The 24,561-nt window shown below is 45.8% G+C and overlaps 1 non-coding gene and 2 pseudogenes across 1 annotated transcript; all 3 read left to right on the forward strand.

Annotated features, from left to right (window-relative positions):
* The first annotated feature begins 1,805 nt into the window (after window positions 1-1,805).
* LOC116536654 lies at window positions 1,806-1,869 on the forward strand. The gene has a single exon (XR_004262747.1). It is a non-coding gene; the product is annotated as a U7 small nuclear RNA (small nuclear RNA).
* Window positions 1,870-5,068: 3,199 nt separating this feature from the next.
* Window positions 5,069-5,573, forward strand: LOC116536570 (annotated as a pseudogene).
* Window positions 5,574-19,202: 13,629 nt separating this feature from the next.
* On the forward strand, window positions 19,203-19,266 carry LOC116536652 (annotated as a pseudogene).
* The last annotated feature ends 5,295 nt before the right edge of the window (window positions 19,267-24,561 follow it).

Genomic DNA, 24,561 nt, shown 5'->3' on the forward strand with positions numbered 1-24,561 from the left:
AGGTTAGCATAGCACGCAGGGATAGCTTTTCTTTTTTCTTTTTTTTTTTTTTTTTTTGAGGTGGAATCTCGCTCTGTCGCCCAGGCTGGAGTGCAGTGGCATGATCTCAGCTCACTGTGCCTAGCTCTGGTTAGCTTTAGTTATGTATTGGATATCCCATTTGTAGAATTATTATTATTATTATTATTATTATTATTTTGAGATGGAGTCTTGCTCTTGTCACCCAGGTTGGAGTGTAGTGGCACGATCTTGGCTCACTGCAACCTCCGCCTCCTGGGTTCAAGCGGTTCTCCTGCCTCACCCTCCCAAAGAGCTGGGATTACAGGCATGTGCCACAATGACTGGTTAATTTTCTTTTTCTTTTCTTTTTTTTTTTTTTTTTTTTTTTTTGAGACAGTGTCTTGCTCTGTCACTAGACCCCAGGCTGGAGTGCAGTGGCGCAATCTCCGCCTCCTGGTTCAAGCAATTCTGCCTCACCCTCCCGAGTAGCTTGGACTACAGGCGCACGCCACCATGCCCAGCTAATTTTTGCATTTTTTAGTAGAGATGGGGTTTCACCACGTTGGCCAGGATGGTCTCGATCTCTTGACTTCGTGATCCACCTGCCTCGGCCTCCCGAAGTGCTGGGATTACAGGCGTGAGCCACCGCGCCCGGCCTTGCCTGGCTGATTTTCATATTTTTAGTAGAGACAGGGTTTCACCATGTTGGCCAGGCTGGTCTCAAACTCCTGATCTCAGGTAATCCACCCGCCTTGGCCTCCCAAAGTGCTGGGATTACAGGTGTGAGCCACTGTGCCGGGCCCTGAAGATTTATTTGTAGAAATAATTTGAGATTTGGAATAATACTATATTTTCCCAGAAAGGATATTTTTGTTCCTTGCCAAGTGCCTGGGGCACTAATAGTATGGGAAGAGTAAGGGATTACCTTATTCCAAGTTTCAACCTTGATAATTTGTGGGCCATTCAAATGATAAATCTGATCTATAGAGTTCATGAAGGCTAATTTACTTCTAGTTCATCCTTACCCCTGGGGTGTAGCTATCTATTTTCCAAACCCAAAGCAGGGAACAGTTCACCTTAGATTCCACCTTTTGCCCCCAGCCCCATAAACCAATCAATGAGCAGCTCAGCTTCTCACATACCTCTTTGGAAAGGTCAAACACCTTAAGGTTAAAAGCTATCCCTGGCAGGGTGCAGTGTCTTACCCCTGTAATCCCAGCACTTTGGGAGGCCAAGGTGGGCAGATCACGAGGTCAGGAGTTCAAGATCAGCCTGAACAACATGGTGAAACCCCATCTCTACTAAAAATACAAAAATTAGCTGGGCGTGGTGGCGCACGCCTGTAATCCCAGCTACTCAGGAGGCTGAGGCAGGAGAATCGCTTGAACCCGGGAGGCGGCGGTTGCAGTGAGCCGAGGTCGCGCCACTGCACTCCATCCAGCCTGGGTGACAGAGACACAAGAGTAGAATTTACAACATGAGTCCAGGGGACCAATGCGAGCATGAGAAACGCGCTGCCCCGAGGTCTGGGCTCCAAACACTTTGATTCTGTGCATAATACCGTTGATTTTATGGGTGTGGAAGGGGAGGGTGAAGGGGTAGGTAAGATAGCCGGGCGGAGAGCACTTGAGATCCTTCTAAGACATGCTAAACTAGTGCTCTGAGTTTATCACCGATTGTCGTTAGGGTGCGGCTGCATCAGAAGTATAGCGGATGAGGAACCTGGGGGTCTCACCACACCCAATGCATCAAGGGGCTTTTATCTCCCAAGCATTGTGGACAGAGAGCAATTAAAATCACTCCATAAGTGTTACAGCTCTTTTAGAATTTGTCTAGCAGGCTTTCCGGTTTTTGCAGTAAAGTACCTAAAAAAAAAAAAAAATCACTCCATATTCTGAGAACCTAGGCAGAGTCTGAGGCGTTCCGTGATCTCTGCCCTGCAAGGCTTTTCTCCTCCTTGCCAGCTCCCATCTGCAAAGACCCTCCTGGATCGTGTGAGCAGAGGTCGCCTCCCATCTCAGAGGTCTTTGCACAAGCCCTCTTTACGAGGCCCTCATGGAGTCTCCATGTTGAGAAGGCATTCATGTGACCAGAGCAGTAGTGCCTGCTCTGCAACCACCCCGAGGCATTCCCCGGTGTGACTGCGCTCTCGGGTGGTCTTTACCTTAGGCCTCCTGTTGCCGCTTGATTTCTAATTAACTGCACCAATAATATAGTTTAAGTTCAGTGTACAAACCTCAGTGTACTCTGAGCCAAGCAAGCTTACAATTATTTAGCTAGAATTAACATAGGTGTCCCCCTGGCCATCTTGACCCACAAAACCCCATGTCTACTAAAAATATATAAATTAGCCAGGTATGGTGGTACATGCCTGTGGTCCCACCTACCTGGTAGGCTGAGGTGAGAGATGGGAGGTGGATCACTTGAGCCCAGGAGGAGGTCGAGGCTGCAATGAGCCTGTTTGTACCACTGCACTCCAGCCTGGGCAACAGGGCAAGACTCTGTCTCAAAAAATTATAACTGTGAGTAGTAATAAAGTAGAATTTATTTAATCTTATAAAATAGCAAAAATGGAATTTACTTAATCTTAAAAGAAACCTAAAGCAAGCATCAAACTTAAAGAATAAATTTTGAAAGCCTTCCCTTATTTATCAGGAATGAGACAATGGTATCCATTATCACTATTTCTATTTAATATTTTACTGAACAGAAAGCAGCAATTAGAAGTAAAAAAAAAAAAATTAAAGATAAAAAAATTAAAGATTAGGGCTGTGGGAGGTGGTTCATGCCTATGATCCCAGCACTTTGGGAGGCAGAGGTGGGCAAATCACTTGAGGTCAGGAGTTCAAGACCAGCCTGACCAACATGGTGAAACTCCTTCTGTACTAAATACAAAAAAATTAGCCAGGGGTGGTGGTGGGTGCCTGTTATCCCAGCTACTTGGGAGGCTGAGACAGGAGAATTGCTTGAACCCAAGAGGCAAAGATTGCAGTGAGCTGATATTTTGCCAGTGCACTCTAGCCTGGGCAACAAGAGCAAAACTCCATCTCAAAAAAAAAAGAAGAAAAAAAAGTACAGTAAATTATTATAATTAATTAGAGTGTTTAGCAAATTGCTGCATACAAAATTAGCATTCAAACATAAGTTTATGAAGCTACCTGCTTCTGAAAAAAGAAAAAATAAATAAATTGTAGAAGTATTATAGAAGTAAATCTTTGTTATCGTGGGATAAGCAATGGTTTCTTAGATACAGCATCAAAAACACAAGTGACAAAAGAAAAAAATAGATAAATTGGGCTTTATCAAAATTTAAAATTTTTTTTTTTTTTTTTTTTTTTTTTAAACGGAGGTTCACTCATGTTACCCAGGCTGGAGTGCAATGGCGCGATCTCGGCTCACCGCAACCTCTGCCTCCTGGGTTCAGGCAATTCTCCTGCCTCAACCTCCTGAGTAGCTGGGATTACAGGCACGCGCCACCATGCCCAGCTAATTTTTTGTATTTTTAGTAGAGACGGGGTTTCACCATGTTGACCAGGATGGTCTCTATCTCTTGACCTCGTGATCCACCCGCCTCGGCCTCCCAAAGTGCTGGGATTACAGGCTTGAGCCACCGCGCCCGGCCAAAATTTAAAATTTTTAAGCAACATAAGTCACCGTCAAGAAAGCAGAAAGACAACCTACGGCATGGGAGAATATATTTGCAAACCATATATCTAACAAGGGACTTGTATCCAGAATGTTTGATCTTAACATTCAACAATTTTTTTTTAATAGCCCAATTTTTAAAAGAGGGCAAAAAGGCCAGTCGCAGTGGCTCACACCTGTAATCCCAACACTTTGGGAGGCCAGGGCGGGAGGATCACGAGGTCAGGAGTTCGAGACTAGCCTGGCCAAAGAGACCAGCCTGGCCAACATGGTGAAACCCCATCGCTACTAAAAATACAAAAATTAGCCGGGTGTGGGCGACTGTAATCCCAGCTACTTGGGAGGCTGAGGCAGGAGAATTGCTTGAACTTGGGAGGCAGCGGTTGTAGGGAGCCGAGATTGCACCATTGCACTCCATCCTGGGAGACATAGCAAGACTCCAACTCAAAAAAACGTGGGGAGGGGGCAAAAGACTTAAGTAGACATTTCTTCAAAGAAGACATACGAATGGCCGATAAAGACATTTAAAGATGTTCAAGGCCAGGTGTGGTGGCTCACACCTGTAATCCCAGCACTTTGGACTGCCAAGGTGGGAGGATCTCTTGAGCCGTGGAGTTCATGATCAGCCTGGGCAACATAGTGAGACCCTATCTCTATATAAAAACAAAAAATAAGGCCAGGCACAGTAGCTCACGCCTGTAATCCCAGTACTTTGGGAGGCCAAGGAGGGCGGATCACCTGAGGTCAGGAGTTCAAGACCAGCCTGGCTAACATGGCGAAACCCTGTCTCTACTAAGAACTATAAAAATTAGCCAGGGATGGTGGTGGGTGCCTGCAATCCCAGCTACTTGGGAGGACAAAGCAGGAGAATCTCTTGAACCTGGGAGGCAGAGGTTGCAGTGAGCAAAGATTGCACAATTGCACTCCAGCCTGGGTGACAGAGCAAAACTCCGTCTCAAAAATAAATAAAATAAAGATGTTCAACATCACTAATCGCTAAAGAAATGCAAACCAAAACCATGAGATATCACTTTACATGCAGAAGAATGGCCATAATTTTTAAAAGATAGAGTTTCACGGCCAGGCACGGAGGCTCATGCCTGTAATCCCAGCACTTTGGGAGGCTGAGGCAGGTGGATCACCTGAGGTCAGAAGTTTGCGACCAGCCTCACCAACATGGGAGAAACCCTATCTCTACTAAAAATACAAAATTAACTGAGCGTGGTGGCGCATACCTGTAATCCTAGCTACTTGAGAGACTGAGGCAGGAGAATTGCTTGAACCTGGGAGATGGAGGTTGCAGTGAGCCAAGATCGTGCCATTGCACTCCAGCCTGGGCAACAAGAGCAGAACTCCATCTAAAAAAAAAAAAAAAAAAGATACAATTTCACAAGTCTCGAGGCTGAGCTGCTGCACATTTGCAATGCCACGTGGAAGTCGAAGCTGCACCTCCCATGTGGCCTTTCTGGCCAGTTTAGCACCTCAAATAAGAGCTACACCCAGGCCAGCACCAGCACCTCAGCCACCAGCAGCAGCTCCACCCTCTGCAGTTGGCTCTCCTGCTGCTGCCCTCCTCGGCAGCCAGGTCTGATGGCCCAGGTGACAATCTCTGCAGCTGGCATGGCTGTGGGCTCTGCTATGGGGCACACACTGGGTCATGCCATCAATGGGGGCTTCAGTGGAGTAAACAATGCTGAGCCTACAGGGGCTGACATCACTTACCAGGAGCCCCAGGGAACTCAGCCGGCACAGCAGCAGTAGCCTGGCTTGCATGAAATAAAATGGTTTTTGGAATGTGCCCAGAATCAGGGAGACATCAAGTTCTGTGACGGTTTCCATGAGGTGCTGAAACAGTGCAGACTTGCAAATGGATTTATCTAATCAAGGAGTTCAAACCGAAGAAATGGAAAATTGGCTCTCAAGACTAAGTTAATTTAGCCTAACAATATAATTGATAGTGAAGGTTAAAAGTGTAAAACCATCACTTAAACCAATCCTCTGTCATTCTTGCTTCAGAATGCAGTGGAAGAGGGTGTTCCTACTTGGTAGAATTTCATTAAGATGGTATTGAAGGCTGGGCATGGTGGTTCACACCTGTAATCCCAGCACTTTGGGAAGTTGAGGTGGGTGGATTGCCTGTGGTCAGGAGTTCAAGATAAGCCTGGCCAACATGGTAAAACCCCATTTATATTAAAAAAAAATTCTTTTTTTTATTTAAAAAAAAAATTTTTTTAAAAGATGATATCGAGTTGGGGACTTGGCAAATGTTTGTGTGGCCTCCTTAAACCAGCTGCTGTGCTTTTTTGTTTGTTTGTATATTAATTAGAATAAAACGATTTTCTTCCCCCAAAAAAGACAGTAACAAATGTTGCTGAGAATGTGGAGAAATGGGAACCCTTATACATTGTTGGTGAGAATATGAAATAATCCAACTATTTTGGGAAAAAATGGAAACAAATCTACATGCCCATCTACTAATGAATGAATAAACAAAATGTGGTGTATTTATACCAAATATTCCATTTAATAAATGGAATATTTAATAAGTGGAATATTAAACATTTCCATTTAATATTCCACTTATTAAATATTCCATTTATTAAATGGAATATTTGGTATAAATACACCACATTTATTCCATTAAATAGAATATTATTTGCCCATAAAAAGGAATGAAGTACTGATATGTGCTACAACATCGATGAATCTCAAAGAAATTATGCTAAGTGAAAGAATTTGTCACAAAAGACCACATGCTATATAGTTCCATTTATTTGAAATGTGAGGCAGGAATTGTGAAGACAGAAGAGACCTCTGCAGGGTACTGGAAGTAGTAAAACATAATACCACATAGGGTTCATGCTCTGAAGGAGAAAGTCCCACCCTAATTGAAACTAAGAACAAGTTTGAGACCTGATGTATCAGAGCACTAAACATCAAAAGGAAAGGTGTCATTTGAAAGATGTGTTGGTCGAGTGCGGTGGCTCACAACTGTAATCTTAGCACTTTGGGAGGCCGAAGCAGGTGGATCACCTGAGGTCAGGGGTTCAAGCCCAGCCTGGTCAACATGGTGAAACCCTGTCTCTACTAAAAATACAAAAATTAGTTCGGCATGGTGGCAGGCACCTGTAATCCCAGCCACTCAGGAGGCTGAGGCAAGAAAATCTCTTGAACTCAGAAGGCGGAGGTTACAGTGAGCCAAGATCACACCACTGTACTCCAACCTGAGTGACAGAACAAGACTCCATCTCAAAAAAAAAAAAAGAAAAAGAAAAAGAAAGAAAGAAAGATGTGTTAAAAAAAAAAAAAAAAAAGGAGCCTAAAAATTGCATGGTACAAGAGGCAATTGTCTTGTGAAGACAAGACACAAAGAAGTAGCAACTGGGCCGGGCACGGTGGCTCACGCCTGTAATCCCAGCACTTTGGGGGGCCGAGGCGGGTGGATCACGAGGTCAAGAGATCGAGACCATCCTGGTCAACACGGTGAAACCCCGTCTCTACTAAAAATACAAAAAATTAGCTGGGCATGGTGGCGCGTGCCTGTAATCCCAGCTACTCGGGAGGCTGAGGCAGGAGAATTGCCTGAACCCAGGAGGCGGAGGTTGCGGTGAGCCGAGATCGCGCCACTGCACTCCAGCCTGGGTAACAAGAGCGAAACTCCGTCTCAAAAAAAAAAAAAAAAAAAAAAATTTTATATAAGCTGAGAGAATCGAATGGTTAAAAAAAAAAAAGAAAAAATTAAAAAAAAAAGAAACTATACTTTATTGTATCAACAGAAGAGGGTGCTCTTGAGCCAATAAACCAATAAGGCATCTGAATCCTTTTCTTCGTATAGAATTAATCAGAATGTTAATAGTGAATCAGGAAAATCCAGGATAATTTACAATAATTAAAAAATGATTATCTTCACAGAGTTACCATAAGGAGGGAAAAAAGCAGGAACCAAAACTTTTCAGCTGATGAAAATAAATACCCTCCGTTTTCAGAGGATGTATGGAAATAAGAAAAAAATAAAAAAGAAAAAGAAAAGAAAAGAAATACCATCCAAAAAGAAAAAAGAATAGCAAAGCAGAGAAAAGCATGAATTAAATATAATTAAACATGCAATTGCAGATATGAAAGACTACTGTGAATCAAAAATTTAAGGCTGGGCACAGTGGCTCACACCTCTAATCCTAGCACTTTGGGAGGCCAAGGTGGGTGGATTGTTTGAGCCCAGGAGTTTGAGACCAGCTGGCCAACATGGTGAAACCCTGTCTCCACTAGAAATAAAAAAATTAGCTGGGTGTGGTGGCTTGTGCCTGTAATCCCAGCTACTCGGGAGGCTGAGGCACGAGAATCACTTGAGCCTGGAAAGTGGAGGCTGCAGTGAGCCACGATTGCGACACTGCACTCCAGCCTGAGCGACACAGCAAGACTCTGTCTCAAAAAAAAAAAAAAAAAAAATCACAGTAGAAAAAAACAATAGGAGCATGTGTCGAGCTGACTGAACTCAGGAAAGAAATTGAAGAAAATGACAAAATCATCTTAGAAGAGAAAACTAAATTACAAGGTGCCCAAGGGAGAATTGGTATCATTGAAAAATGCTGTAAAAGGAAAGAAAGAATTTGAATAAAAAAGAACCAAGACAACCAAAGCAAATTAAAGGGGCAAAGAGCAAACTGACAGGATATCTTGAAGTTCTTTAAAAAAAATAAATAAATAAAGGCTGGCTCACACCTGTAATCCCAGCAGTTTGGGAGGGCGAGGCGGGTGGATCACTTGAGATCAGGAGTTCCAGGTCAGCCTGGCCAAATGGTGAAATACAAAAATACAAAAAATATTCATCCCTACCAAAAATACAAAAATTGGCCAGGTGCAGTGGCTCACACCTGTAATCCCAGAACTTTGAGAACCTGAAGCAGGTGGATCACCTGAGGTCAGGAGTTCAAGATCAGCCTGGCCAACATGAAACCCCATCTCTACTAAAAATACAAAAATTAGCGAGGTGTGGTGGTAGATGCCTGTAGTCCCAGCTATTCAGGAGGCAGACACAGGAGAATTGCTTGAACCCAGGAGGCAGAGGTTGCAGTGAGCCAAGATAACACCACTGCACCCCAGCCTGGGTGATGGATTGAGACTCTGTCTCAAAAAAAAAAAAAAAAAAAGGAACAGAAGAACAGAACTATTATAATATTTAAAATCATAACTTAAACAAAACTTTCTAGAAATAAAGCAACATCCACTTCTAACGTTTAAAGATCCTGCTGTGTACTTGAGAACACTGACAATCAACTCTGAGGCATAGCCCAGTAAAATAGACATTAGTGATCAGAAAAAAAAAAAAAATTCCTCGAATGCAACCCACATGAATTACCTGAAAAAAAAGAATCCTTTGACTCTCTAAGCAAAATAAACAAACAAAAAAACTCAAGTGACCTACAGGAAAAGAAAATCTGTTGGCATCAAACTACTTGACAGAATTATAGGAAGTAAGATAACAGTGAAGAAACCTCTTAAAGAATCTCAAGTTTTTAAAAAGTATAAGTTTCTTTTTTTTTTTTTTTTTTTTGAGACGGAGTTTCGCTGTTGTTGCGGAGTGCAATGGCATGATCTCGGCTCACCGCAACCTCCGCCTCCTGGGTTCAAGCAATTCTCCTGCCTCAGCCTCCCAAGTAGCTGGGACTACAGGCACGCACCATCATGCCCAGCTAATTTTTGTATTTTTAGTAGAGACGGGGTTTCACCTTGTTGACCAGGATGGTCTCGATCTCTTGACCTCGTGATCCACCCGCCTCGGCCTCCCAAAGTGCTGGGATTATAGGCGTGAGCCACCGCGCCCGGCCAAAAAGTATAAGTTTCAAAAGCCTCAGACATATCAGAGAAAGAAAAAGAAAAACAGTATGAGCCAAAGATTCCATCTTTAAACTTTCAAGAACTCAAGCAATTTTGTATGCAAGAATTCTTTCTGAGGATTCTTCTAGGGGTCAAGTTTCATCCAATTAAAAGATGATTGAAAAACTTTGGCCGAGAAAACAGATCTTAAGAATTGAATATGCTCAATTACATAAATCTAAGACCAAAACAAATGTAAGAGTACGAGCTGATGAATGTTCTCTGACAAAGTAGAAATACACTTTAAAATGGGAACAAAGAGCCGGGCGCGGTGGCTCACGCCTGTAATCCCAGCACTTTGGGAGGCCGAGGCGGGTGGATCACGAGGTCAAGAGATCGAGACCATCCTGGTCAACATGGTGAAACCCCGTCTCTACTAAAAATACAAAAAATCAGCTGGGCATGGTGGTGCGTGCCTGTAATCCCAGCTACTCAGGAGGTTGAGGCAGGAGAATTGCCTGAACCCAGGAGGCCGGAGGTTGCGGTGAGCCGAGATCGCGACATTGCACTCCAGCCTGGGTAACAAGAGCGAAACTCCGTCTCAAAAAAAAAAAAAAAAAAAGGGAACAAAGAAGAAATATAGAAGAATAAGCTTAATAATTAAGCACAGGTCAAAGCTGAAAGTTAAAGCATGTCATTTAAATTAGCAAACCAACCTAGCACAGAGGATCACGCCTGTAATTCCAGCACTTTGGGAGTCCGAGGACAGAGGGTGTCTTAAGCCTGAGCCCAGGTGTTCAAGACCAGCCTGGGCAATGTAGCAAGATCCCCATCTCTAAAAAGAAAATTAAATAAAAAATAACAAAAACTAGCAAACCAAACAGTAAAAACCTAGGTAAGATAAATGAGGGCCCAGTGGGTCACACCTTTAATCCCAGCACTTTGGGAGGTTGTCTGTAATCCAAGCACTTTGGGAGGCTGAGGCGGGTGGATCACCTGTGGTCAGGAGTTCAAGAGCAGCCTGCCTAACATGGTGAAACCACGTCTCTACTTAAAAATACAAAAAAATCAGCTGGGTATGATGGCGGGCATCTGTAATCCTAGCTACTCAGGAGGCTGAGGGAGGAGAATCGCTTGAACCCGGGAGGTGGAGGTTGCAGTGAGCCGAGAACACGCCATTGCACTCAGACCTGAGCAACAAGAGTGAAACTCCATCTCAAAAAAAAGAAAAGAAAAAGAAAAATGAGGGCTAAGAGCTGAGACCCTTAGCTATGCTAGTATCAACCACCTCATGTATCCTAGTTGATGGCTTCATGTAAGCCTGTTCATGCTCTGACCCTTGTGGTATCTTTTTTTTTTTTTTTGAGACAGTCTTACTCTGTCACCCAGGCTGGAGTGCAACGATGCGATCTCGGCTCACTGCAACCTCTGCCTCCCAGGCTCCAGCCATTCTTCTGCCTCCGCCTCCCAAGTAGCTGGGACTATAGGCACACGCCACCACACTGGCCTAATTTTTGTATTTTTTTTTTTTTTAGACATAGTCTCGCTCTTGTGGCCAGGCTGAAATACAATGTCGAGATCTCAGCCCACTGTAACCTCTGCCTCCCAGGTTCAAGCAGTTATCCCACTTCAGCCTCCTGAGTAGCTGGGATTACAGGTGCCTGCCACCACACCTGGCTAATTTTTGTATTTTTAGTAGAGATGGGGGGTGGTTTCACCATGTTGGCAATGCTGGTCTTGAATTCCTGATGACAGGTGTTCCAACCCACCTCGACCTTCCAAAGTGCTGGGATTACAGGCATGAGTCACTGGCCCCTTGTAGTATCTTTCAAATATTTCATGTATCAGATAGGTACACACACACACACACACACACACACACACACCACCAGCCCAGGCCATTCATTACATAACACCTCTTGACTCTATGTTTTGTAATCTAATGGCAACACTCAACACTCACAATTTGAACCCACAGAATAACAGCTGCTCCACTTCTAGCCAGGGAATCCAGCTCTTCAGCCTGCCTAAGCTTCCAGAGAAGCTTTTTTTTTTTTTTTTTTTTTGAGACGGAGTCTCTGTCGCCCAGAAATGGAGTTCAGTGGCATGATCTTGGCTCACTGCAACCTCCATCTCCTGGGTTCAAGCAATTATCCTACCTCAGCCTCCAGAGTAGCTGGGACTACAGGCACCCACCACTATGCCCAGGTAATTTTTGCATTTTTTTTTTTTTTTTTTTTTAGACGGGGTTTCGCTTTTGTTACCCAGGCTGGAGTGCAATGGCGCGATCTCGGCTCACCGCAACCTCCGCCTCCTGGGTTCAGGCAATTCTCCTGCCTCAGCCTCCTGAGTAGCTGGGATTACAGGCACGTGCCACCATGCCCAGCTAATTTTTTGTATTTTTAGTAGAGACAGGGTTTCACCGTGTTGACCAGGATGGTCTCGATCTCTTGACCTCGTGATCCACCCGCCTCGGCCTCCCAAAGTGCTGGGATTACAGGCGTGAGCCACCGCGCCCGGCCTAATTTTTGCATTTTTAATAGAGATGGGTTTTTACCATGTTGGCCAGGCTGGTCTCGAACTCCTAATCTCAGGTGATCCACCTGCCTCCACCTCCCAAAATGCTGGGATTACAGGCATGAGCCACCATGCCCAGCATTTTGCAGCAATATTTTTAAGTGATTTCATCAAACTTATTTTGAGTAACCCCATTTTCCTGACTGAATTTCTTTCCCTTCCAAACCATCACTATCAAGATACATAGCACAGCCCATCATACCATGCGTGGTCCCTGCTCAGTTCAGGATTGCTTCACATACCATGTCTTGGCCCAACACAAAGGAGCCCTCACACAGTTCACAGTCCTTAACAATAGGAGCCAGTAAGGTGGGAAATGACCCTTGGTGTCATTGAGGATCCTCGTACAGACCTATGCTCCCCAAATTACTAAGCAGACAATCCTCAGAGCAGATACTAGCAAATCAGCCAAGGTCCAGACCCCTAACAGTCCACTAGGAGACAGACCCCACTCAGGATCTATATCAGGAATTGCAAAGTGGTATCCTTGAATGGATTTTTGATCCACATTGCACACTTTTCTTCATACACAATGTTTTCTTTTTTCTTAATAATTTTTTGCAGAGACAGGGTCTCGCTATGTTGCCCAGGCTGGTCTTGAACCCCCAGGCTCAAATGATCCTTCTGCCTCAACCTCCCAAAGTTCTGGGATTAAAGGAGTGTGTCACTGCACATGGCCCCTTTTTGAATTGAACCAAGCTTAAAAATCAGAATATTGGCAAGGTGCAGTGACTCATGCCTGTAAACCCAGCACTTTGGGAGGCCAAGGCATGTGAATCATGAAGTCAGGAGTTCAAGACCAGCCTGACCAACATGGTGACATCCCATCTCTACTAAAAATACAAAAATTAGCTGGGCATGGTGGCAGGCTTGTAATCCCAGCTACTCAGGAGACTGAGGCAGGAGAATCGCTGAACCCTGGAGGGGGAGGCTGCAGTGAGCCGAGATCGCACCACTGCATTCCAGCCTGGGCGACAGAGTGAGACTCTGTCTCAAAAAACAAAAACAAAAATAAATCAGAATATTTATGGTAGGGGACAGTGGCCCATGCCACCAGTGCTTTGGGAGGCAGAAGTGGGAGGTTTGCTTGAGCCCAGGGGTTCAAGATCAGCCTAGGAAATACAGCGAGACCTGGTCTCTACAAAAAATTTAAACATTAGGTGTGGTGGTGTGTACCTGTAGTCCCAGCTACTCGAGAGGCTGAGGTGGGAAGATCACTTGAGCCCAGGAATCAGAGGCTGTAGTAAGCTGTGATCACGCCACTGCGCTCCAGCCTAGGAGACAGAGTGACACCCTATCTTGAAAAAAAAGGTGGAGGGGGGCAGGGGCAGTCACTCATGCTTGTAATCCCAGCACTTTGGGAGGCCGAGACAGGTGGATCACCTGAGGTTGGGAGCTCGAGGCTAGCCTGACCAACATGGAGAAACGTCGTCTCTACTAAAAATACAAAAAAAAAAAAAAAAAAAGAAAATATCTGGGCGTGGTGGCACATACCTGTAATCCCAGCTACTCGGGAGGCTGAGGTACGAGAATCACTTGAACCTGGGAGGCAGAGGTTGTGGTGAGCAGAGATCATACCATTTCACTCCAGCCTGGGCAACAAGAGCGAAACTCTGTCTCAAAATTTATATATAATCTTTAAAAACATAATCTGGGTTTTTTTAAGTGTCTCTTGAAAACCGGAAGATCCAGCCAGGCAGGATGGGTCATGCCTATGATACTAGCACGTTGAGAGGCCAAGGCAGGAGGATTGCTTGAGGTTAGGAGTTGGGGACCAACCTGGGCAACATAGAGAGATCTCAGCTCTACAAAAAAACAAAAAAAAATTACTCAGGCATGGTGGCACATGCCTGTAGTCCCAGCTACTCAGGGGGGTGAGGCAAGAGGATCAGTTGCACCTGAGAGATCAAAGGCTGCAGTGAGTTATCATCATGTCCCTGCAGTCCAGCCTGGGTGCAGAGTGAGACCCTGTCTCTAAAACAAACAAAATACTGGATGATCTGGCAACACTAGACTGCTTTCCTGTGCAGCTAGCACGCAGTAGCAGCTGCTTTTACCTCCGTTTCCAACACAGCCCCAGGATTAGCAACCATTTCTCATTGTACTTATACTATTTATCGGCCAGGCACAGTGGTTCACACCTGTAATTCCAGCACTTTGGGAGGTCGAGGTGGGCAGATCGCTTGAGGTCAGTAGTTCAAGACCAGCCTGGCCAATGTGGAGAAACCCCGTCTCTACTCAAAATAATAATAACATATATATATATACTTTTTATTTTTCTCTCATATTACAAGATGTTTTCTGAACCTGTGTTTCTATGAGGGGTGAGTGTTTCAGGAAAAATGGGGGAGTGCTAATTTCTTTATGAAAGTAATTAATATTCCTCTGCAATTAAATGTGTAGGTACTCAGCCTACAGTATTTGTTCATTTACTTGCTGGCATCTGAGCTAGTAATCCTGCTGCTCAGCAACTATGAGACAGTCCTCTCCAAGAATATGGCCATGCAGCTCCCTCTCCAGATTTAGGCCTAATCCTCTGCCTATGTTCAGTCACAATGAAGACAGCATCCCCAAAAATGGTGATCACATAGATATCTCCAATTCATTACTCAACAGGCTTTGAAACAGGATCTTCATAGACCATGATACATAAACATACCACTATTCGACAAATCAGAAGATAATACTTAAAAACCAAACGCCCATATTCATCCTACCCCTTCACTAACCATGATACAGTCTGTACTAGATAGATGATTGTTAGCACTGAGATAGATCCTTCACAGTTCATTATATATAAACCTAGAATTGTATCCTGCCATGATTTTTGAAATGATGGCATGGATACAGGAACTGGTTTTACTGATAGCTGTTTCACACTAGGCTATCAATATGAGTATCAGGATGGGCTGTAGTCTGAATCCATAAACTTACCCTTAGGTAGGTGATATAGTTTGAATCTGTGTCCACACCCAAATCTCGTGTTGAAAAGCAATCCCCAATCCTGGAGGTGTGGCCTGGGGGTAGGTGATTGGATCATGGGGATGGTTTCTAATGGTTGAGCACCATCCCCCTTCAGCTGTTCTTGTGATAGAGTTCTCTAGCAATCTGGTTGTTTAAAAGTGTCTAGCTCCCCCCCCTCCACCCCACCAAAAAAAAAGGCAGGGGGACATTCTTGGTGGCTCACACCTATAATCCCAGCACTTTGGAAGGCTGAGTCGGGCAGATTATGAGGTCAGGAGATCTAGACCATCCTGGCCAACATGGTTAAACCCTGTCTCTACTAAAAACACAAGAATTAGCTGGGTGTGGTGGCACATGCCTGTAATCCCAGCTACTCGAGAGGCTGAGGCATGAGAATCACTTTAACCCCTGGAGGCAGAGGTTACAGTGAGCCGAGATCGTGCCACTGCACTCCAGCCTGGTGACAGACTGAGACTCCATCTCAAAAAAAAAATAAAAGTGTGTAGCTCCTTCCCCATCTCTTTCTTCCTCCTGCTCCAGCCATGTAAGATGTGCCTGCTCCTGCTTTGCCTTATAACATGATACGTTTTCGGAGGCCTCTACAGAGGCAGAAGCTGCTATGCTTCCTATACAGCCTGCAGAACCATGGACTAATTAAACCTCATTTCTTTATAAATTACCCAGTCTCCAGTATTTTTATAGCAATGGAGAAACCCCATCTCTACTAAAAAAAAAAATTAGCTGGGCATGGTGGCACATGCTTGTAATCCCACTCGGGAGGCTGAGGCAGGAGAATCGCTTGAACCCGGAAGGCAGAGGTTGCGGTGAGCTGAGATCGTGCCATTGCACTCCAGCCTGGGCAGCAAGAGCGAAACTCCGTCTCAAAAAAAAAAAAAAAAAAAGACTGGGTGCCTCTCGAGCTGGAAGCCTGCGTGTCTGGAAGTTAAGGGAGCAGCGGTGACCTGCACGTGGGATTATTCCTGCGCTCCCGTGAACAGGTAGGGGAGGAGACACAGGCCTGCACGTCGCTGGGGAAAAAGCCCTTGTGGAAGCAGGAGGGGCTTGTTCGGAGAATGTGGCAGCAAGGGCCGCCTCTGATAGCCCCCATCCCCCCGCTCCTCATTCCCCGTAAGGGCTCAGTAAGTGTGTGTTGAACCAGCGGAGAGGCGTCGCTGCAGACTTAGCCATCATGAGAGGGATGAAGGGCCCTTGAGTTCCTCTGTTAGGATAATTCAGCCGCAGAAGAGAGGGAGGCTGCAGCAGCCGCTTGTAAGGAGAAGCACTCGGCGCAGCGGAACGGGCAGTGATGGCCCGACAATTCCAGGTCAAGCGGTGGCTTCTGAACAGGCAGGGGATCCGGGCCCCTCCTTGTACGCAGAGGGGGGCACTCTCTGCGGTAGTCGGTGACACACTTTTCATCACAGGGATGAGGCGTGGCTTCAGGGTGACCGACTGTCTTGCTTTGCTGGTAGTGGGGGATTTCCGGAGAAGCCAGACTTTCCAGTTTAAAATCAGGCCAGTCCCGGGCAAACTGGAACAGCTGGTCACCCTCTGTGGCATTGGAGGGCGTGTCCACTTAGAGCGGAGGAAGTGAAGGGGGCCTGGGTCTGAGTTGTAGCTCAGTGGGACTATGGGCCTGCATCCAGGTCTGGGGGTGGGGGACTGTCTGGAGGTGGCATGGGTTGGGCCCTCTATTTCTTTTATTTTTTTTTTAATTTCTAAATTAGTTATTGAGACAAGATGTCTCAATATCGCCCAGGCTGGAGTTCAGTGGCGCCATCATAACTCATTATAACCTTGATCTCCCAGGCTCAAGCCATCTTCCTCCTTTAGCCACTGACTCCCACAAGTAGCTGAAACTGCAGGTGCATATCACCATGTCTGGCTATATATATATTTTTTAATTTTAGTAGACATGATGTCTCGTTGTGTTTCCCAGGTCAGTCTCAAACTTTTGAACTCAAGACATCCCCCTGCCTCAACCTCCCGAAGTGCTGGCATTACCCATGCCCAGAAGGTTGGGCCCTGTTCTGGAGGGCTTGCCCTAAAGAGGTTTGGTCTCAGCTCTGCTATGGGCACACTGTCCTTGGCAGGTGTACTGATAATGACCCAAGACTGAGCTGAGACCAGTCTGTCTTGTCCTAAACTGGGCTCTGTGTGTGGCCGAAGTCTGTCTTGGGGAATCCCCAGTCTTGTTATGGTTATGCACTGTGGATGGGTTTAGGGATGAATGTGCTCAGGCCTGTATCAAGCCACTGTCATGGTTTGTTGAGCAGGGAGCTGTCCACATCCTGTCTCAGCAAAGCCTGCCCCCAAGTGGAGGCATGAGCAGGTATCTGAGGGGCAGCTGTCTCCGTATGTCTACCTGAAGGTTGGCCATAAATCCTGCTCTAGCCATGAGCTGGTTTGGAAAGTGCTTTCTGTAGGTATATATGTGGGTCATGTCCTTGGCACTGATGTTGTTCCATGGTGTCATCTTGGCTGATGGTGTCTCCTGAGATAAAGGTATGTTCTATGGTGGTCCCCTGGCACACTGGTGGTAGTTTTTACCCTTTTCTAGACAGTGTCTGTCTCATAGTCCATGTCTGACCTTTACCTAACTAGTGGCTGTCTCATGCTATGATTTAGAACTTATGTGAACTGTGCATCATGAGTTCTGGGCAGGTTTTAGTGTCCCTGTTAGAAACTTCATATATATATATATATATATATATATATATGTTTTTTTTTTGTTTTTTTTTTGTTTTTTTTTAGGCAGAATCTTGCTCTAACCCCCAGGCTGGAGAGCACTGGTGTGATCTAAATTCACTGCAACCTCTGCCTCCCAGATTTAAGTGATCCTTCCACCTCAGCTACTTAAGTAGCTGGGATTACAGGCACCTGCCACCATGCCTGGCTAATTTTTCTATTTTTAGTAGAGATGGGGTTCTACCATGTTGGCCAGGCTAGTCTTGAACTCCTGAGCTCAAGTGATCGACCCACTTTGACGTCCCAAAGTGCTGAGATTACAGGTATGAGCCATCATACCTGGCTGAGATGCCCTACATTGCTTCAACAAGGACGGAGAGTTTTCTGAAGTATTAATGGTATGACTGAGGAGATCCTGTTTTGAGCCTCTCAATGGGAAGCAAGTCCTGAGTCTTGGGGTAATGCAACTTGGAGGGATATGAGCAGGATCTGCTTAGGGAGGGTCGCAGTGGTGGAGATGTGGTTCCTAGCTTGTACTAAGGAAACAAAATGTCTTATTTATTGAAGAAAGTGACAGTATAGTTTTTTGTAAGGGTCCAAACCGAGCATAGGCATGTGTACCACTCACGCCAAATAATCTAGGGCATCCACCATTCTTTTCCCTAAGTTTTTTTTTTTTTGAGACGGAGTTTCGCTCTTGTTACCCAGGCTGGAGTGCAATGGCGCGATCTTTGCTCACCGCAACCTCCGCCTCCTGGGTTCAAGCAATTCTCCTGCCTCAGCCTCCCGAGTAGCTGGGACTACAGGCGTGCGCCACCATGCCCAGCTAATTTTTGTATTTTTAGTAGAGACGGGGTTTCACCATGTTGACCAGGATGGTCTCGATCTCTTGACCTTGTGATCCACCCGCCTCGGCCTCCCAAAGTGCTGGGATTACAAGCGTGAGCCACCGCGCCCGGCCTTTTTTTTTTTTTTTTTTTGACACAGAGTTTAACTCTGTCACTCAGACTGGAGTGCAATGACGTAATCTCAGCTCACTGCAACCTTCGCCTCCCAGATTCAAGAGATTCTCCTGCCTCAGCCTCCTGAGTAGCTGGGAATACAGGTGCCCACCACTGCGCCCTGCTAATTTTTGTATTTTTAGTAGAGACGAGGTTTCACCATATTGGCCAGGCTGGTTTCGAACTCCTGACCTCAGGTTATCCACCCACCTCAGCCTCCCAAAGTGCTAGGATTATAGGCGTGGGCCACCGTGCCCGGCCTAGCCATCTACCATTCTAAGAGATAAGAGGAACACCCAAACATTTGAAATACAGAAAGGATTGGCACACTACAGCCCACGTGCCTGCTGCCCGTTTTTGTGAATAAAGTTTTGTTGCAGCCAGCCGTGGTGGCTCACTCCTGTAATCCCAGCACCTTGGACGGCTGGGGTGGGCGGATCACCTAAGGTCAGGAGTTCGAGACCATCCTGGCCAACATGGTGAAACTCCATCTCTACTAAAAATACAAAGCTTGTGCTCACTTTGGCAGCACATATACTAAAATTGGAATGATACAGAGAAGATTAGCATGGCCCCTTTAAAAATTAAAATTAAGGCCGGGCACGGTGGCTCAAGCCTGTAATCCCAGCACTGTGGGAGGCCGAGGCGGGTGGATCACGAGGTCAAGAGATCGAGACCATCCTGGTCAACATGGTGAAACCCCGTCTCTACTAAAACTACAAAAAATTAGCTGGGCATGGTGGCGTGTGCCTGTAATCCCAGCGACTCAGGAGGCTGGGGCAGGAGAATTGCCTGAACCTGGGAGGCGGAGGTTGTGGTGAGCCGAGATCGCGCCATTGCACTCCAGCCTGGGTAACAAGAGCGAAACTCCGTCTCAAAAAAAAAAAAAAAAAAAAAAAAATTAAAATTAAAAAAAAATACAAAGCTTAGTCAGGCATGGTGGTGCATGCTATAATCCCAGCTACTCAGGAGGCTGAGGCAGGAAAATTATTTGAACTTGGGGGGCAGAAGTTGCGCTGAACCAAGATCATGCCAGTGCACTCCAGCCTGGGCAACAGAGCAAGACTCCATCTCAAAAAACAAAAAAAGCTTTATTGGAAAACAGACATGGCCATTGGTTTATGTATTGTCTATGGCTACTTTCTCACTACAACACCATTTTGGGGTTGTTGGGACAGGAGGGACTATGTGGCCTGCAAAGCCTCAAATATTTATTATCTGGCCCTTTGTAGAAAAAGTTTAAGCTGGGCCCAGTGGCTCACACCTGTAACCCCAACACTTTGGAAGGGTGAAGTGAGAGAATCACTTGAGCCCAGGAGTTCGAGACCAGCCTGGGCAACAAAGTGAGACTCTGTCTCTACAAAAAACTACAAAAGCCAGGCGCGGTGGCACGTCCCTGTAGTCCCAGCTACTCCAGAGGCTGGGGCTGGAGGATCGCTTGAGCCCAGGAGTTCTGGGCTGCAGTGCGCTATGTCGATTGGGTGTCCGTACTAAGTTCAGCATCAATATGGTGACCTCCCAGGACCGGGGGAACACCAGGTTGCCTAAGGAGGGGTGAACCGGCCCAGGTCAGAAACAGAGCAGGTCAAAACTCCCATGCTGATCAGTAGTGGGATCGCGTCTGTGAATAGCCACTGTACTCCAGCCTGGGCAACATAGCGAGACCTTGTCTCTGGAAAAAAAAAAAAAAAAAAAAAAACATTAGGCCAGGCGCAGTGCCTCATGGCTATGATCCCAACACTTTGGGAGGCCAAGGCGGGCAGATCACCTGAGGTGAGGAGTTTGAGACCAGCCTGGCCAACACAAAACCTCATCTCTACTAAAAATACAAAAATTAGCTGGGCATGGTGGCAGGCACCTGTCATCCCAGATACTCAGGAGGCTGAAGCAGGAGATTTGCTTAAACCCAGGAGGTAGAGATTGCAGTGAGCCAAAATTGTGCCACTGCACTGCAGCCTGGGCAACAGAGCAAGACTCTGTCTCAAAAAAAAAAAAAAAAAAAATTAGCCAGGCATGCTGGTGAGCACCTGTAGCCCCAGCTACTGAGGATGCTGAGGTGGGAGAATTGCTTGAGCCTGGGAGTTGAAGGCTGCAGTGATTTTGTCACTGCACTCCAGCCTGGGTGAAAAAGTGAGACTCAGTCTGGAAAAAAAGAGAGAGGAAGGGAAGGGGAGGGGAGCAGAGGGAAGGGAGAGAAGGAGGGAGGGAGGGAAGGGAGGGAAGGAGGGAGGGAGGGAAGGAAGGAAGAAAGGAAGGAAGGAAAGGAGGAAGGGAGGGAGGGAGGGAGGGAGGGAGGAAGGAAGGAAAAGGAAAAGTTAAAGTTTGCCAATCCTTATGCTAGAGGACTGTTCCCATTTGTTCAGCTCATCTAGGAAGATAATCGATGGCATACAAATAGCATAAAATTCAGCTCATGGTCATAATCCTCACCACAACCCTTTGACATAGGTTGACATTCTCACCACATTCACAGATGAGGAAACTAAGATACAGAGAAGTGAAGCGACACAACTAGTAAGTGCCAGAACCAAGATCTGTCTCCAAGCAGGCTGGCTCTATGGACTGGCTCCTATCTACTGCAGAGAACTGTCTCCTTTGTAGAGCAAGGCTAGCAATGCAGCCTTTATAGAGCCTCCACCCTGCCAATGTTATCATGATTCCAGAGATCATTGAGGCCTCAGCAGGACTAAAGCAACATGTTCCAGCGCACCATCTGGACCCTTGCAGACAAATAACTGCACTTTCTTTACATCCTGTCTGCTTTCCCTTGTCACATCTGTGTTGAAGGCCTCCCTGTTCTACCTTCCTCAGCCATACTCTATACACATAGAAAAGGACAAAGATTTAGCTACTCAGGAACATCACTTGAGCCCAGGAGTTTAAGGCTGCAGTCATTCAGCCTGGATGACAGAGCAAGACCCTGCCTCCAATAAAAAACAACAAAGGGGCTGGTCGCAGTGTCTCACGCCTGTAATCCCAGCACTTTGGGAGGCTGAGGTGGGTGGATCACGAGGTCAGGAGTTCAAGACCAGCCTGGCCAAGATGGTGAAACACTGTCTCTACTAAAACTTACCAAAAAATTAGCCGGGTGCTGTAGCAGGCACCAGTAACCCCAGCTACTCGAGAGGCTGAGGCAGGAGAATTGCTTAAACCCAGGAGTGGAAGATTGCAGTGAGCTGAAATTGCGCCACTGCAGTCCAGCCTGGACGACAGAGTGAGACTCTGTCTCAAAAAAAAAGCAAAGAATTTCATACATAAAACTTAATCATTCATTCACTATTATTAAATTCTAGCACTTACTTATACCTGCTATAGAATTTCATTTATTAAAAAATAAAATAGATTCTGGATATTAGCCCTTTGTCAGATGGAGATCTGACAAAATAATACAAAAACTAGCTGAGCGTAGTGGCACATGCTTGTAATCTCAGCTACTCGGAAGGGTGAGACAGGAGAATCGCGAGACAGGAGAATCGCTTGAACCCAGGAGGCAGAGGTTGCAGTGAGCCAAGATCAGGCCACTGCACTCCAGCCTGGGCAACACAGTAAGACGCTGCCACAAACAAACAAACAAACAAACAAACAAAAATTAGCTAGGTGCCATGGCGGGTGCCTGTAATCCCAGCTACTCAGGAGGCTGAGGCAGGAGAATCACTTGGACCCAGGAGGCAGAGGCTGCAGTGAGCCCAGATCACACCATTGCACTCCAGCCTGGGCAATAAGAGCAAAATTTCATCTCAAAAAAATAAAAATAAATACAATAACTAATAATAATAAAATATAGCCCCAGTTAAAACTCCCTGTTTACTTCCAAATCTCTTTTCCTTCTCTCTCCAGCAGTAACTACTACTCTGAAATTGGAGCTTACCTTTCCCATGCTTGCCAGAACTCTTGACTAGCCTGCCTTCTTTTTTTTCTTTTTAAAATTTCATCATCTAGCATAGGCAAAAAATACTAGTTTTTCAAGTTCATATAGTCTCTCCAATCATTCTCATCTCTCCTCTGATGAGATTTCCTTTGAACCTGGTTGTTTGGAGTCCGGTGTCTTTGTTCATGGTGATCATAATCTATTCATGGGAGTGGTTGCCAGGCAAGAGAGGGGGTTGGAAGTAAACAGAGCTAGAGTCATGTGGGAGTCATTAGTCTGCCACAGTTAAGTGCTTCCCATCTCAGTCTGTGACATCCAGCTACTACTCACAGGGCCAAGGCAAATACAGCAGGAGCACTTGCTCTGAGGGCCTTTGCCCTTGTGTGTTCCAGACTGCATGCCGTACTGGGCAAGGCAACCCAGAGCAGATGAAAACGTCTTGATCAAAGGGATGAGGGAGGAAGGAAACCAGAAGTCACAAGTAAGAAGCAATGACAAGCATTAACTTCCAAGAATCATCTTCAGTTTTCCCTAAGAAACTAGTTTAAGCCTGGTGTGGTGGCTCACGCCTGTAATCCCAGGGCCATGGGAAGCCCAGGTGGGTGCATTAACTGAGGTCAGGAGTTCGAGACCAGCCTTGCCAACATGGTGAAACCTTGTCTCTACTAAAACTACAAAAATTTGGCCCGGCCTGGTGGCTCACATCTGTAATCCCAGCACTTTGGGAGGCCAAGGCAGGCAGATCACCTGAGGTCAGGAGTTCGAGACCAGCCTGACCAACATGGATAAGAAACCCCGTCTCTACTAAAAATACAAAAAAATTCAGAATCTTTACCTTAGACTCCTTAGGAAAAAAAAGAAAAGAAAAAATAAAAATACCTAAAAAAAAAAAAAAATTAGCCAGGCGTGGTAGCGCATGCCTGTAATCCCAGTTACTTGGGAGCCTGAGGCAGAAGAATCACTTGAACCCGGGAGGCAGGAGTTGTGGTGAGCCAAGATCACACCATTGCACTCTAGTCTGGGCAACAAGAGTGAAACACAGTCTCAAAAAAAAAAAAAAAAAAATTAGCCAGACATGGTGGCTCACACCTGTGCTACCAGCTACTCAGGAGGCTGAGACAGGAGACTTGCTTGAACCCGGGAGGTGGGGGTTGCAGTGAGCTGAGATCGGGCCACTGCATTCCAGCCTGGGTGACAGTGAGACTCCATCTCAAAAAAAAAAAGAAAAGAAAATAGTTTAGGGGTTAAGAGATAGCAAGGTCAGAAACTGGTCAGAAAATAAAATGTAAGATAAGCTGAGGCAAACAGCTGAAGACCTGGGCTGAACTGAAAAAAGAGTAAAGGGCGGAGTGACTCAGGCCTGTAATCCCAGCACTTTGGGAGGCTGAGGTGGGTGGATCACCTGAAATCAGGAGCTTGAGAGCAGCCTGGACAACATGGGAAAACCTCATCTCTATTAAAAATACAAAAATTATCCGGGCGTGCTGTTGTGTGCCTATAGTCCCAGCTACTCGGGAGGCTGAGGAAGGAGAATCGCTTGAACCCGGAAAATGGAGGTTGCAGATCGAACCACTGCACTCCAGCCTGGGCAACAAGAGAGAAACTCAGTCTCAAAAACTAAATAAATAAATAAATAAATAAATTTTTAAAAATACAAAACTTAGCCAGGCATGGTGGTGGGCACCTGTAGTCCCAGCTACTCAGGAGGTTGAGGCAAGAGAATCACTTGAACCCAGGAGGTGGAGGTTGCAGTGAGCTTAGTTCACTACGTCTCAAAAAAAAAAAAGAGAGAAAGAAATCATATCCAGGAACATTGAGTTCTAAGCTCAGGAAACTGTAATATCTTTTTAAATTTTTTTTTTTTTTTTTTTTGGGGACGGAGTTTCGCTCTTGTTACCCAGGCTGGAGTGCAATGGCGCGATCTCTGCTCACCGCAACCTCCGCCTCCTGGGTTCAGGCAATTCTCCTGCCTCAGCCTCCTTAGTAGCTGGGATTACAGGCACG

Source organism: Sapajus apella, unplaced genomic scaffold (assembly GCF_009761245.1).
Source record: "Sapajus apella isolate SASKATOON/1434 unplaced genomic scaffold, GSC_monkey_1.0 scaffold102, whole genome shotgun sequence".
NCBI classification, from domain to species: Eukaryota; Metazoa; Chordata; class Mammalia; order Primates; family Cebidae; genus Sapajus; species Sapajus apella.